The 16,040-nt window shown below is 38.6% G+C and overlaps 2 long non-coding RNA genes across 2 annotated transcripts in view; one reads left to right on the top strand and one right to left on the bottom strand.

The window, feature by feature from the left end:
- The window catches only part of LOC309860886, a 443,591-nt gene that overhangs the window by 52,687 nt on the left and 374,864 nt on the right, over positions 1–16,040 (top strand). The window lies entirely within an intron of this gene.
- LOC309860885 overlaps positions 14,989–16,040 on the bottom strand; it is an 80,453-nt gene continuing 79,401 nt past the window's right edge. The window contains exon 5 of the long non-coding RNA XR_014309686.1: positions 14,989–15,242. This is a non-coding gene — a long non-coding RNA (uncharacterized lncRNA). The remainder of the gene's footprint in view (positions 15,243–16,040) is intronic.

Below are 16,040 nucleotides of genomic sequence, written 5' to 3'. Positions count from 1 at the left end.
AAACTAAATTTACAGTTCTTTAAAAGGATGGCTGTGGGGCGCTTGGGTGGCTCAGTGGGTTAAGCTTCTGCCTTCAGCTCTGGTCATGGTCTTGGGGTCCTGGGATCGAGCCCCACATTGGGCTCTCTACTCCGCGGGGAGCCTGCTTTCCCCTTTCTCTCTGCCTGCCTCTCTGCCTACTTGTGATCTCTCTCTCTGTCAAAGAAATAAATAAATAAAATCTTAAAAAAAATAAATTATAGGTTTAAAAAAAAAGGATAGATGTGATGACCACAGCTAGTGAAGGCCTAGCACTTAGTAGTTCACCTTGCCCCCATTTGTGTTGGTCACTGATTTTCAACAAGTGGTCAATTTTCTGGTAATTAATAAATTCACACTCAGATTTCTAGGTAGAGTTTTACCAATGATCTTCATCTTAGAGCTCTTTTGTATGACAACTTCAGGATTGATATGATGCTTACTGATCCCTGGGTGGAAAAGGGACTTAGTTTGGGTCTACTAGGACTTCTGAATGCTATTGAGGGAGGTCACTTGTCAATGCTGAATATGATTTTACGTACAAAAAGTTTGATTTACAGTAAAACATGCTACATCATGGAGAACCCAACCCCTTGAAGACTGCTACAAGCAGAGGATACTGTGACGTGTCTGCAAAAGGTTTTGTTCAATGTCCTCCATTACTCTGGAAATGCTTATTTTATTTTATTTTGGTCTTTTCTAGTTACACCTGATCTTGGTGAGGTTTCTTTTACTCTGCTCCTGGCCAGGCTGCCATGCTCTACATCATTAACCCTAAACTCTGGGGAATGAATCCCCTGACAGCCTCTTTGATATTAGATTAGATCCCTTCCAGGCTGCATTTAATTGACTGAATTCCTAGGGGGAATAGCTGGTTCCTGTTTCCTCTCTCTGTTTTACTTGGCCACTCTTCTTTAGGAGCTGGCTTGCAAATTCACTGTGCCTCTGTGAAGAAGGAAGTGTGACAGATGAAACAAATACCTATGATTCTGAATGCTACCCCCCCTTCTAATAACATGTCTACAGTTAGACCTGTCAATGAGCATCTTTGTTCTTTTTGAATCCTTTTCCTCCAAGTAATAAGAAAGTGACTTCTTTCTTTTCTCTTATGTCCTTTACATTGCACCTTATCTATTTTTCTAAAAATGAAAGATGAGAATACTGGTAATTAAAACACTAGTTCTTTTTCCTTAGCTCAAATGCCTTCCCTTCTGTTTTTAAACTTTTAAAATCTTTTCCTTTTTTTAATGACTGTAATACTGTTATCATTTTTGCTGATCTTTCATTTTCTTGAAATGATCAAAAAATTAAAACCACCTTGGTTTTTCCCAAATATAAAAATTATATGTGCTCAATCTCAAACACTGAAACATTATGGAAATACAAGGAAAATGAAAGATACCTATAATAATAACCCTCTTTTCTTCCCCCAAAGCTTAATCTTTAGTTTTTGATGTCTAATTCTCCTGATTTATTCGTGTATACACACATGTCATTATATATTATAAAATGTATATTTTATTTTGGATCTATGTGCACGCACGCGTGGACACACACACACACACACACAGACACACACATAGTTGATTTTTAATGGTAATACTGTCACCTTCCAACAAATTAAAATAAGTTTGGGGGGGTGGCAGTTAAAATCCATGCTTCCTTCTTCTCTAAGACTTATCTAGAGGCCCTTAAGCAAACACCTTGGAGTCTAGTTTGAATTGAAGATTTATGATTGGTTGAAATACTGAAAATCTGGTTGAGTCACTGAAACCACTCTTTCTAGGTCCCTTCCATCACTGAGTAGAGCTCTGAAATGTTATGCATGTTCCCTGATGTCACCAGCTGCTGATGTCAGCCTCTTTGTTCTCTGGGCTTGGCCTTTATTATGTCTGGTGTGTCTCCCTTTGATATGATAATTCACGGTTAAGAAGGAACTGATTGTTAAGTTTGGACTTTGCTATTTACTGCCTCTGTGGCCCTGAGAACATGTTTTGATCTACTAAATGGGAAGAATGCCAGTTATTGTGGTTAAATTTTGAATTTCTCATTATGTCTGAATAGTCACAGTTGAGAGTTTATGAGAGACCCATTTGCAAAGTACTAGTTCACTTTCTCTTTCAGTGAGAAACAGAACTTTGAGGTAGAGATAAGCTGAGCGGTGATTAGGTGTACCTCTAAACTGCTTCACCCTGAAACCAAACTGTTTAAGCTCACTTTGCCTCCCCACCATGCCCCGTGTTATGACAAATTTCTTTTATAATTTATTTTTTCTCCTGATATAAGAAAATGAATTAGTCATACTGTAGGCCCAGGGCTTTTGATGGTGACTTTGCAGATATACCAATGAATTAAAAATAATTTTGCATAGGGGCGCCTGGGTGGCTCAGTGGGTTAAAGCCTCTGCCTTCGGCTCAGGTCATGATCCCAGGGTGCTGGGATCGAGCCCCTCGTGGGGCTCTCTGCTCAGCAGGAAGCCCGCTTCCCCCCCGCCCCCGCCTGCCTCTCTGCCTATTTGTGATCTCTCTCTGTCAAATAAATAAAATCTTTAAAAAAAAGTCTATTAAAAAATAATAATTTTGCGTCAATCAGTATACTACTGCCAGATAGATGCTGTAAGTTGTTTTTCCTGAATCTCTAAATAAGATAAAATAGCTGAGCCAGTAACATCAGCTTCTCTTTTCTCTTGGGTCTTATTATGAACTAACCCCATGAGGAATTTTCCTTACCCTTCATTCTGGTGTGTAATCCTTGGAAGAAAGGCACAAGGAGAAGCTGGTCCTACTCAAATGAACATAAATTGTGAGAGGATCTTTAAATTCTCTGAACTCTAGATACAGACTAGAGCTGTTGAAATTCACCAGTGACGTCCTAAGACCAAGTAGGATCTTGCTATCATTTGGATTCTACATCTACTCAAGTCCTGTAACTCCTCCAGGGATGTGAAAGATGTTTCTAGAGGAATCATCGCATCAAGCACACTATAAACCACATCTATCCCCAAACATGACATACATGATTCTTGAAACCACGGATAGACAAATAGGTTAAGGGGCTTGGAAGTTGGTGATATTACCATCTTTTTTTCTTTGTTCTAACATAGCAAAATAAATGAGGTATGTGTATGTGTGTGTCCCTTTTAAAAACTTCATAATTTGCCTAAACCTTATGCAGTAGGTAAGGAAAATTAAGACAGGTGGGAAATGAATGAAATGAACCCGTACAGGTCATTCAATAACACCAGTAGTACCCTGTACCTGCAGACTTAGAAAATGATGGGTGTCATTGTGGTGGGTGGTCCTGGCATCTTTCAGAGGCTTCCTGTTTCTTTATTCATATCCTTTTCTTGATTCTTAATGGATCCCTGTCACTCTATTATACTATAAGTTAACGCTTTCTTCATCTCTGGTGACCTCTTTATTCCCAAAGCCAATGATACTGAGTCCCTGAAGGGGAAGGAGAAGAATGCTGTATTCATAAAAATTAACCCTTTTAGTTTGGTTCTTTGGAAGTTGCTACTTTTCATTTGCTTTTTAAACTTCTAATTGCCCCTTCAATAACCTTCAGAAAAATTGAGAATAAATCTTTTTGGGGACTCTGTTGAGGATAACTCAATTAGCATTCACCCCATTTCATATTTAAAATTCTTTCCCTCTTTATGCTAATCAGAGACTCAGGAATGGGTTGAACACCTTAGTTCTTTTTACTTTTAGGTAACTTTACAACTTATTAAAATATATGTTGTGTCTATTTTATGCCATGTATTCTTTTAACATTGAGAAAATATACTTTCTATGCACTAATGAAGTACTTGTATCAGTGGGAGAAATAGGAAATAGAATTTCAAGTGGAGGACACAAAGTACAGGATCAAGCCAGGAATAAGCCTAGAAGGCCAGGGAGACTGGTGAAGAGTGAGTAGTGAGCAGGGTGGCCCAGAAGATACCAGATTATATAGAACACTGTAGACCAGGGCAAAGGGTATGGATCCTAAACCGTTAAACCAAATTAGGACCATTCCTATTTAAGAACTCTTATCCCAAAGTTATCAGAACTTGTCTCATTATCACTTCTCCCTGGAGATCTATCAGGGCTTCCATAGATACCACATTGCATTCATAGAAAGATGAAATTTTAAGAATATTTTTACATCTCTGAACTTGGGATATGACCAGCAATTGAGAATGTCTTAGTGTAGTGTCATAATTTATTTGATATCATTTTTCTTTCTTGGTGGTAAATAAAATGATGGAACATCTTAAAATTGGTGATGTCTTTGATTTGGCAAAATATGCTATGTCTAGGTTTCTAAAATGATTTACAGTTGACCTCCCTCTCATCTCCCTAGCTTCATGGTGATTTGATAGAATAGAGCTACCGTCAGAAGCTTTTAAATATTAAAGCATTTTCTTATAGTGAGAATGGATGCCTTTTAACCATATACACTTGAGAATCAGCCTTCCTTATTGTGCATTTTCACAATGATTGACCGGAAATAGGAATGTAACTTATAGCTCTGGGATAGACCTTGTCACATGCAGAGATAACTGGGCCACAAAATAAATGAATCTACCATCCTGACTTTGTTGCTAGTTTGCATTAACTGAGCTAAGCAGATAATAATAAATGCTCTGTGGATTTGGCATATTTTCTGAATTTGTGTTTAACTTTGATGGTTCTTACATTCCCTCTTAAGGTTTTTAAACCATGTACAGGATCTCTTTTTTTTTGGTGACTGAACCTATGGAGTTCCCCTATTAAAATAATTGGTTGCTTTCTTTCTGTGTTACAGATTCTGAGCTCTCTGAGGGCAGGGACTATACCATTCATTTCTCTATTTTTAGTGCCTATACTAGAATGCCTTGGTCATGGTAGGTACTCAATAAAAAATGATTAAGTGGGTGAAAGGACTCACAGTTCATGACTTCATGTAGCTTATGGTCTGAAGAATAGCTTGCTTCTTAGCATATTAAAAACTTAAAAGAGATTCCTAGTTTAGTAGGGCCACACATATATGTGCTAAAACTCACACATAAAAATAAAGTGGCTCTCTTTATGATATATATAATTGATCTCATCTTATTTTTGTTTATAAGAATCTCTTTGAGTTTAAAATGTTTAAATGCCTTTGGCTCAGGTCATGATCTCAGGGTCCTGGGATCGAGCCCAGCATCGGACTCTCTGCTCAGCGGGGAGCCTGCTCCCCTTCCTCTCTCTCTGCCTGCCTTTCTGCCTACTTGTGATCTCCGTCTGTCAAAAAAATAAAATCTTTAAAAAAATATTTAAATGTTTAAAATGAGTCTTTTCCAGTATAAAACAGTCTTTTGGTAAGTAGCTCAAAGTTCAGGAACTTACCAAGTCTATTTCTTTTTCTTCTTCTTCTTTTTTTTTTTTTTTTAAGATTTTTTATTTATTCATTTTGAGACAGCGAGAGCATGAGCAAGGGAGAAGGGCGGAGGGAGAGGGAGGTTCCCTGGAACCTGACACAGGGCTTTACCCCAGGACCCCGAGATTATGACCAGAGCAGAAGGAAGACACTTAATTGATTGAGCCTTCCAGGTGCCCCTGTTTTTTCTTCTTAAGCAGCCTTTTTTCTGTTTTCCCGAGATTGATGTCATGGGGGAAGTGACGTTGGCTCAATTTTCCTAGCTGGTCTCCAATGAGATGTTAGTCCATCAGTTCACCAGGTGTCTGGGCAAGTGATATTACGGCATGGTGTGTTTTGTTTTTTGGGCGACAGACGTCATATTGGTCCTAAACTGCCATGGTGTGAGGAATCCCAAGCCAAACAAAGAGGCCATGGTTATGTGTTCCCAGTGACATAAACTACTGTTGACTTCTCTAGTTGATAGCTACCATCGACAGGCAGACATCTGAGTGAGTCTTCAGTTGCTTTCTGTACCTCATCTCTCAAGTTTTCCAGCAGAGACTTTAGCCACCAGCGAGAGGAGTCACGCTGACCATGTTGTGTCCTAAGTTTCTGACCCACAGAATACCTGAACATAACAATTGGTTGTTTTAGACCACTAAGTTTTAGAATAATTTGTTGTGTAATTCTAGTTATGCAACCCTTTCCACCCCTCTTTCTTCTACCTCCCTCTCTCTATTCAAAATACACATTTCTTCAAAGATTTAGAATATTTGAAAGAGAGTCTTAAAAATAAGGAGTGTTAGGGGCGCCTGGGCAGCTCAGTGGATTAAAGCCTCTGCTTTCGGCTCAGGTCATGACCTTAGGGTCCTGGGATCAAACCCGGCATCAGGTTCTCCGCTCAGCGGGGAGCCTGCTTCTCTTCCTCTCTCTCTCTACCTGCCTCTCTGCCTACTTGTGATCTCTGTCAGATAAATAAAAATCTTTTTTTTAAGTAAAATCTTTAAAAAAATAAGGAGTGTTACTTCAAGATCATAAATAATGAGTATTTTAATCATGGAGTATTTTAAAAATGTGTGTTATGAAAAAGGATTCACTTTTTATTTTTTAAAGACTTTTGTTAGAGCTGAATTATATAAAGTTTTTGTTTTTGTTTTTGTTTTAAAGCTCAGGACAATACCACCAGCTTCATCCCAAGCCAAAAGCTATTTTCATTAGAGAATAAAATGTTTTTCATTTCCTTAAATGGTAATATGTGCACCCAAGTAAGTACAAAGTTGAAAGTCAAAAGTTGTGATACAGCTGGCTGCATTACTTGATCTCTATCTGAATGTTAGTTGCATGATTATTGGAGTTTGTTGTCACAGCAGGGCAGGGAGAGGACATGGCAGCATCAAAAGGAAATTACATTTGCTAAAAAATATGGGTGAAAATGTCTTCAGCAATTACCACAGGTCATCTGTGCTGCACACAGCAAATGGCAGAGAAAAAGGGCTTCCTGTGGGAAAGAGCAGAGGAGGAGGATTAGAATTGGGCTATTGTGCCTTGCAAAATCAAAAGGGACCCCCCGCGATGCAGGCTTGGAGTAAACAGTGATATTAGTATAATGGGCTGTAATAAATTACTAGTGGTTTTAAGATTTCTGTTTCATTCTTTCAGGTCAGCAAAAATGCCATCGTCTTTCCTTGCTTTGTGTCATCTACACTACCCTTTTAGACCCAGATAATTCTCATTCTATTCCAGTTGGCTGCCTTTAGATTTTTGAATTAGCACTCAGTATATTTTAATTCAATTTGGAAACTAATGGATGCCTGAACTTATTTAGCCCATCCATTCAAGCATCTTGAAGTGCAATTCTGATTGAGGCAATTTTTCTAATTACAATTTTAATTCTTCATTTTTCTATCTCTCAAAAAATTAAACTCTTCTCTATTGGTGACTGTAAAACTCTAGGTAAGCAGTATGGGGAAGTAGAAACTAAGTGGTTCTTCCAGATTTTTTTCTGGTGAAGTGGGAAAATAAGTATTAAATAATGTTAAATTTATGTCAATTCCAACAGTCTTATGTATAACTCAGCTTCTTTTTTCCCCGATTTTAGGGGTAGTCTGGAGGTCAAATTGTGATTCTCCACCAGAAAAAATGAAATAAAGAACTAAATTGATATGGTTAGCTATTCAGAGAGGTGTTTCTTTTGTAACCTAGTTTCCAGGGGTTTTGAAAGTGTTCAGATATTGCATTTTAAGGACAAATTCAGCATCTTTGTGCTTTGGTAAGCTAAGTATATATTTTCCATGTCCCTTTGTTTTGCTTTTCTAAAAGCTCTTTCTTCACAGTGGGCGAAAATGCTGGAATCCAGAACAGAAAGTGAGTTACCTCTCTATACGACAACAACAAGAACAACAACAACAAAATATTATTTTCCTGTATTAACAATGATAAAGTACCTGGACAGCTTTTTAGTTCAGCCATGTTTAATCAGCTAGCTCTTTTCTGGTCTGTTCGTCAAGCTTTTTCATCTCTCCTTTTTGGGTAGTTTGCCAGCTTGGCACTTGAATAAAGGAGTGGCTGGAATTATGGCCAGGCCTTGGTTCTTTTATCTATCTCCCTTGCAACAGAAATTATCTATCTCCCTAAGCATGGGCTCAGGAACCATGCAAATACCAGCAGAGTTCTTAAATGATATTGGTACAGAGACACTGGGACAAAGAGGTTCACATTTTCTGACAAGGGTACTTACTTTGGTTGTGGTTCCCATGTTTTCTGCCATCCTAATTTTAGAAGAAGACACATAAATGCAAAGAGAAACAGCGTTGCCATGATAGAAAATGGACAGAGAGAACATGTATTTCTCAATAGCATGGAGTTGCTCATTTTTCCCTCTAGGTCCTAGATTTCTGCAGCTTTTCCATTAATTTTGCAATGAACACTAGTATTCAGCTACATTACCAACATGTTTCTCTTGTGCAAAGGTTAGCCTGAGTTGGGTTTCTGTGACCTACAACTCAGGCACAGGAAGGGGGATGTATGCAGATGTGCATTACCTTCTGTTGTGAGATATACATGGGTAATAGGAATGGCCATTCCTATTACCATTTTTTAGTACTCTTACCTTCTTTCTATAAATTAATTTGGAGGATTTTTTAAAAAAATTAATTTTTTTTGGTGTGTGTGTTCCAAAATTCATTATTTATGCACTACACCTAGTGCTCCATGCAATATGTGCCCTCCTTAATACCCACCACCAGGTGCACCCAACTCCCCCATCCCCCTTTTCTCCAAAACCCTCAGTTTGTTTTTCAGAGTCCACAGTCTCTCATGGGTTCTCTTCCCCTCCGATTTCCCCCAATTCACTTATCCACTCCATCTTCCAGCGTCCTTTGTATTATTCTTTATGCTCCACAAGTAAGTGAAACCTTGTAATAATTGACTCTCTCTGCTTAACTTATTTCACTCAGCATAATCTCTTCCAGTCCCATCCATGTTGATACAAAAGTTGGGTATTCGTCCTTGTATATATGGACCATATCTTCTTTATCCACTCATCTATTGAAGGGCATCTTGGTTCTTTCCACAGTTTGGCGACTGTGGCCATTGCTGCTATGAACATTGGGATACAGATGGCCATTCTTTTCACTACATCAGTATCTTTGGGGTAAATAACCAGTAGTGTAATTGCAGGGTCATAGGGTAGCTCTATTTTTAATTTCTTAAGGAATCTCCACACTGTTTTCCAAAGTGGCTGTACCAACTTGCATTCCGACCAACAGTGTAAGAGGGTTCCCCTTTCTCCACATATGTTATTTACTGTCTTGTTTATTTTGGCCATTCTAACTGGTATAAGGTGGTATCTCAGTGTGGGTTTTTTTTTTTTTTAAAGATTTTATTTGTCAGAGAGAGAGTGAGCACAGGCAGACAGAGTGGAAGGCAGAGTCAGAGGGAGAAGCAGGCTCCCCGCTGAGCAAGGAGTCCGATGTGGGACTCGATTCCAGGACGCCGGGATCATGACCTGAGCCGAAGGCAGCTGCCCAACCAAGTGAGCCACCCAGGCGTCCCTCTCAGTATGGTTTTGATTTGAATCTCCCTGATGGCTAGTGATGATGAACATTTTTTTTTTTTTTAAGATTTTATTTATTTATTTGACAGAGAGAAATCACAAGTAGGCAGAGAGGCAGGCAGAGAGAGAGAGAGAGGAGGAAGCAGGCTCCCTGCTGAGCAGAGAGCCCGATGCGGGACTCGATCCCAGGACCCTGAGATCATGACCTGAGCCGAAGGCAGCGGCTTAACCACTGAGCCACCCAGGTGCCCGATGATGAACATTTTTTCATGTGTCTGTTAGCCATTTGTATGTCTTCTTTGGAGAATTGTCTGTTCATGTCTTCTGCCCATTTTTTGATGTGATTATCTGTTTTGTATGTGTTGAGTTTGAGGAGTTCTTTATAGATCTTGGATATCAGACCTTTGTCTGTAGTGTCATTTTCAAATATCTTCTCCCATTCCATGGGTTTCCTCTTTGTTTTGTTGACTGTTTCTTTGCTCTGCAGAAGCTTTTGATCTTGATGAAGTCCTAAAAGTTCATTTTCGCTTTTGTTTCCTTTGCCTTTGGAGACATGTCTTGAAAGAAGTTGCTGTGGCCAATGTTGAAGAGGTTACTGCTTATGTTCTCCTCTATGATTTTGATAGATTCCTGCTTCATGTTGAGGTCTTTCATCCATTTCGAGTTTGTCTGTGTGTGGTGTAAGAAAGTAGTCAAGTTTCATTCTTCTGTACATAGCTGTCCAGTTTTCCTAGCACCATTTATTGAAGAGACTGTCTTTTTTCCACTGTGTATTTTTTCCTGCTTTGTCAAAGATTATTTGTCCATAGAGTTGAGGGTCCATATCTGGGCTCTCTACTCTCTTCCACTGGTCTATGTGTCTGTCTTTGTGCTAATACCATGCTGTCTTGGTGATCACAGCTTTGTAGTAAAGCTTGAAATCAGGCAATGTGATGCCCCCAGTTTTTTCTTTATCATCATTTCCTTAGCAATTCGGGGTTCCATACAAATTTTAGGGTTGTTTGCAGAAGATTTTTTTTTAACATCTGATTGTGTATTGTTTATTGAGATTATGAAGACCATAAGGAAAGATTTCTACTCCTAACAAGCCCACAGACTCTTCAGGGAGACCGACATGTAGATTATCACAAAATAGGCCATATTACCTAAAATATTCTGCAGATCACTGCCCTACAAATTATTTTGTAAAGAATGGGATTCCTGGCTTCAAGACTTTCATGACTATACAAATTTGGAAAATATATTACACTGTAATCTCTTTTTAAGTTTCACAGTACATATAAGACCTCAGAAATATTACAGAAATGTTATCTCTTTAGCTAAATATTTCACAACTTAATGAAAATGAAAACCCTTGGTCCCTAAATGACCTATTGATATTCCATGTGGCTGGGACTCCTCAGAAAGTATTTGAATAGAGATAGCTATGGGAGAGTGGAGATGGGAGAATTAATTCGCCTTTGGAGGGGATAGAAATGGCTTCAGAGAGGAGGTAAGAATTTGAATTGGGAATTAATGAGTGAGTTCACCAGCTCAGTAAAGGGAAAAGGTATTCTGAAAAAAAGTTACGAGATGGGAAGAGTTATAAAAATAAATGTGAGGAGATATAAAAATAAAACTATGGTTTACTGGGAATATATAACATGTCATGGCACTCTAAAGGGTACAGAACAGATTAATATCCAGAAAGAGATAACTATGGAAAAGAAGAATGAGAAATGTAGAGTGTCAAGTTAAGACAGTTTGAGCTCATGCTGTATTGAAGAGCTACTGAACATTCTTCTGTGGGGCATGCATTTTATTTCAGTTACAGCACTTAAAATTTTGGAAAAAAAATTTTTTTTATTATCTAGGGCATTTTTTCCCTACTGAAGTGTTTAAAATTTTGCTTATTGGCAGAGGGAACAGACTAAAATGGAGGGATCTAGTGTAGAGAAAGTAGGCCTTTTTGTTTTTATTTTTTTAAAGATTTATTAATTTATTTGAGAGAGGGAGAGAGTGGTGAGGAGGGGCAAAGGGAGACCAAGAGCCAGAATTTTCAAGCAGTCTCCCCACCACATGCAGAGCCCTACTAGAGCCTTGAGCTCAATCCCCTGATTATGGCCTGAGCCCAAATTAAGCGTCAGACACTTAACCAACTGAGCCACCCAGGCAGCCCTGAGTTTTGTTTTCTTGTAGTCTCTAAAAGTTTATTCCCTCCAATATTCTATCTTATTTATATAAAGCCTGATTATAAATTGGAACATGCTTGGTGATAAACAATTAATACCTTTTGGTATGAACCATTAAGGATATTTGCATTTTAATAAGCTCTATTTAAGATAAAAATTATTGAAAGGTCCCCTCCATTTCCACTATACCAGTTTAAATTCCTCTGAAACTGATTTAGAATTCCATCTCCTCCCTAACATCTTTCTCATCAAATCTACCCACTCATTCATTTAATAACTATTGTCTGAGTGCTTGATGTCTGTTAGAATCTGTTGGGCCCTGAAAATCTACAGTGGGGGAGCTCCCAGTCTCAGTGATACCTGAGTCTAATGGAGAGACAGAGGAGCAGATAGAATTCCAATATGATACTCTGATTAGGGTAGATATAATACTCAGAGGAGTAATTAGATGGATTTTTTCCTAACCCTAACCCTACTAGGTTGTGGTATACATTTCTTCCTTTCTGTTTGTGTGAAGGGTCAGAGAGGGCTTCACGGAAGAGATGACTTCTAAAGCTGAATGCGAAGGATGAACAGGAATAACCTAGGCATAAGAAAATGAATGAGTGTGAGGTCATTCTGGGCACAGAGAAGAGAATGTATTAAAGACCAGACAGAAGACCTAAGTGTTCAGTTTGGCCTTGGATACAGGGAGGATTTGTAAGAGATTAGGACTGAAGAGGCAGGCAGAGAACAAAGGACTCTCATATTATTTAAAGTCATTTGATTTGTATCCTGAAGTCTATGGGGTATCATCAAAGTGGTTTAAGCACTGAATCGATTTGTATTAAAAAACATGAATCCAGGTTAAATATGGAGTGGGGCAAGGAAGGAAGCTTCACGGCTCCTGAAATAGTTAAAGCTAGAGATATTGGGGCCCCCACCCAGGGGAGAGGCAGTGGTGATGGAAGGAATGAGTTGAAGAGAACTACAGAAGGGGGAGAAGATGGGATTTGGTGTTTAGATATAGATATGAAGCGCAGGAGGTGTGGAGATCTGAGAGGATTTTTTATCTTGTAAAGTTAATAGTCTCTGAATTTACTGTCTGATAAGTAAACATATTTTTCTCATAGTTATTCATCTCTCTTTTTGTCTTCTTTTACCATCTAAGTGTAAGCTTCATAGGGGACAAGTTTGGGTTATATGTAGCATCACAAAAAGTACAAAAAGTAGATGCTAAAAAGAAAAATAGTGAATACTTATATTTTTTTCTGAAGAAAGAGTTACATTTGCTTTCATTTTTTTTGTTGGAGTGAACAAAAGATTTGGGAAGAATTTTTTTTTCTACTAAAGTACAAACTAATAGCATTTAACCAGATTATTGAATTTCTTTATTACTTTATCTGGATGTTTTAACAGTATTTTTGGTTATTCCCATTTGTCCTCCAGTTGCCCTCTACTGTCAGCTGACAAAGTGCTTTTTCTCTCCTCTCACTAATCATTGCCATCATCTCTGGCAGTTAGCACTGATATTCTCACTTTTCACTTCTGTGTTAACTCTGTTTTGTGGGAACAGACTAGGTGTGGAATGTCTGATCTGGGCCTTCTAAAATATAAATGACCAAAGGGAGGAATGCTTTTGGTATATAAAAACACCTTAGCCACAGCGCCACTGAGCTTTGCACACTCCTCATTAATCAGAACAGGGAGTCTTGAAACCTTCATTGATAGCTGCTTCCAAAATATATGCCTTGTTCTGGAAGTCTAGCTAAGCAGACATCCCGGGGTGTGGGCAGAAGTGGGAAAGAAAGACCTCTCATTTGTTTGGTACTTGCTATGTGGCAGTCAATGTGTCAACCACCTGCTGGGCTAGATATCTATTTCTACTTTATAGATGAGCAGACTGATGCTTAGAAATTTATCCATCCTGCTCAAAGCCAGACAAATAGCAAAAGAAACAGCTAGGATTAAAACCCAGGTCTGTCCGTCACTAGTTGCTGCCTTTATTCTGTGCAGATGTTAAAGTATTCAGATTAGGCCCAAGACAGATTTGGGTATGCTAAATCCTATGCCAGCAAACCACAATTTAGCTAAATTTCTGTGCTCTGCTCTCCTGGGAAAGGAAGGCCTAGGTTAATCAGTGAACACTTGCTTGGTCAGTTCAAGTTACCTGACCCTGTTCCAAGACTTCCCTTTGCTCCATATAAGAAAGTACCCCAGCACAAATGTCCAGTATAACTTCCTTGTTCCATATCACCTTCATCTATAAAAATCTCTCACCTTGTACAGCTTTTCAGAGTTCCTTTCTGTCTGCTAAATTTGATGCTGCCTGATTCATGAATTGCTGAATGAAGCCAGTAAGATGTTTGAAATTTACTCCATCGAATTTTGTTCTTTAACACAGTTGATGGGTAAAACGTGGTGCAGGTATTTATGATACTGTGAGTTTGTGAGCAACCCTCTGGTAAGGAAAAGGACCCAGGAAAAGATTGAATTGTCCCTTTTTCTGTTTTGGACATTTGGAGACTGTGATTGTGGTTCTATCTCTATTGCTTAACACATCTCTTGATTTTGAGCAGTTTGTTTAACTTGGGCTTTCTTCAGGGCTGCTGTTTCAGGTTGTATAGTTGTTGCACCGTACAGAAGCACTGGGCTGAGAGGATGACTATGGTTATCAGTTCTGAAACAAGGCTGCATTTGCCCAGAGGTGTATACAGGCCAACAGACTAGGTATAATGCTCAGTGAGGAACACTTACCTTTTAGACTAAGTTTGATAACAACGAGTTGTATTCCCAGTAACATCTTAGAGAACTCTCTTGCCCCTTTCTTGGACCACCATCCCCAGTGACGAAATGTTTTTCAAGGTAGTATGACAACAAGAATGAGTACTACATCTTTGAATTTTATAGAATGAAGATTTGATTCCTAGCTCAACCACTTCTTAATTTTATGACGTTGGGCAGATTACCTCTATAAGACCTGAAATCCTCTGTCTCAGTGAAATTGAGGTGATGATAATGCCTACCTCACAGGCTTGTGAAGTTTAAATGATTTAATAGATACAAAGTTTTGGGGGCAGCATCTGACAGAACTAACATTTACTGTGTACTACCACTGTGACTGTTATTTATCTTTTGTATCTGTCTGTCTGCCTCCCCAAAAAAGAGCTTCATTCGCAAACAGTAAATAAGTTGTCAGTTTTGACTTTTCACCATTGGGTATGATATTTGATTTCCCTGTAATATTTTTTTCTGTAAGCAAGACTTTTTATCACTCAGCCCAAATTGACTTAAGGAAAAAAAAAAGCCGGGAGTGGTGGCGTAGATTTCTGTTATGGACAACTAAGCCAAAGCTTCGAATGATGTTAGAAGGACTTTCTTACCATCAGGTAATTCTGTTTTCCTCTTTATTGGCTTCATGATTAGGCGGGCTTTTTCTACTCTATAGGCCCATTAGCTCCTGGCTCACATTCTCTTGTTAATCTTCAAATCCAGCAGAAATCTTGTTTTTCTTCCCAAGCAATCTAACAGAAGTTCCTGAACTGGTCTTTTTGCCTTCTTGGAACACGTGTTTATCCCTGAATCAGACTTGTGGCCACAGTAGGAATGCATTGATTGGCGAGGTCTGCTGGGACATCTGCTTTTTCCTGGAGCTGGGAGAGGGGATGGAGTCATACAACATTTAGAATGGGGGACAGGTAGTTTCTCAAAGGAAAATCAGAGTGCTGTTGTCAGAAGAGAGAAAAGGTATTTTGGGAAGGCAGAAAAGTGACACATGTCCATCACATTCTCCCTGCCCTTTTATTTTACTTTTGGCTTTTGAAGTCTATGAAAAAATGGACCATTTTACAATATCAATCCTTTAAGCTAGGTGGTAAAGTGATTTACATTGTAGTTTGGATAATATATAAAGTAGTAAAGGAATAGTGATTTGGGATTTTTCTAAATTGTATATCTGCCTTAAATGAGTTGTATGATCACTGACAAACATTTGTCTTGAAATTGAGGAGACTGGGATAAATCTTTAAGTATGCTTTCAGCAATAACGTTCTCTGATGTTCATGAAATAATACCCATTTTTGCCAGTCACTGTTAACTTTCTTTTTTTCCACCTGAAAGTGGAGAATAGTGTATGTATGTTTAGCAAACTTTAAAATATCATACAGTCTTTGATCTGTCACTTAAAAAAAACAAAACAAAACAGAACACTGATAAAAGATGCCAACTTTTCTGTAAATTCTCCTAGAATAAAATCCTTAGGTTCTTAATAGAATAGGCTATGTTAGAAGAAAGTCAGGTTTTCTCTTTTGTTCCCATCTTTCACCTCTGTTCCCCCTTGCCTTCATGTACAAGGAACAGTAAAAAGATACTTGACTAGGATGGAGTTACTGTCAGGGTGACCTTGAAGTTACGTACTGAAGATGCAGAGCCATGCACCTTGGCTTTCTGAA

Source organism: Mustela nivalis (assembly GCF_964662115.1).
Source record: "Mustela nivalis genome assembly, chromosome: 3".
Lineage (NCBI taxonomy): Eukaryota > Metazoa > Chordata > Mammalia > Carnivora > Mustelidae > Mustela > Mustela nivalis.
Note: the sequence above shows the minus strand (reverse complement) of the source record. Positions and strands in the feature narration are given on the sequence as shown.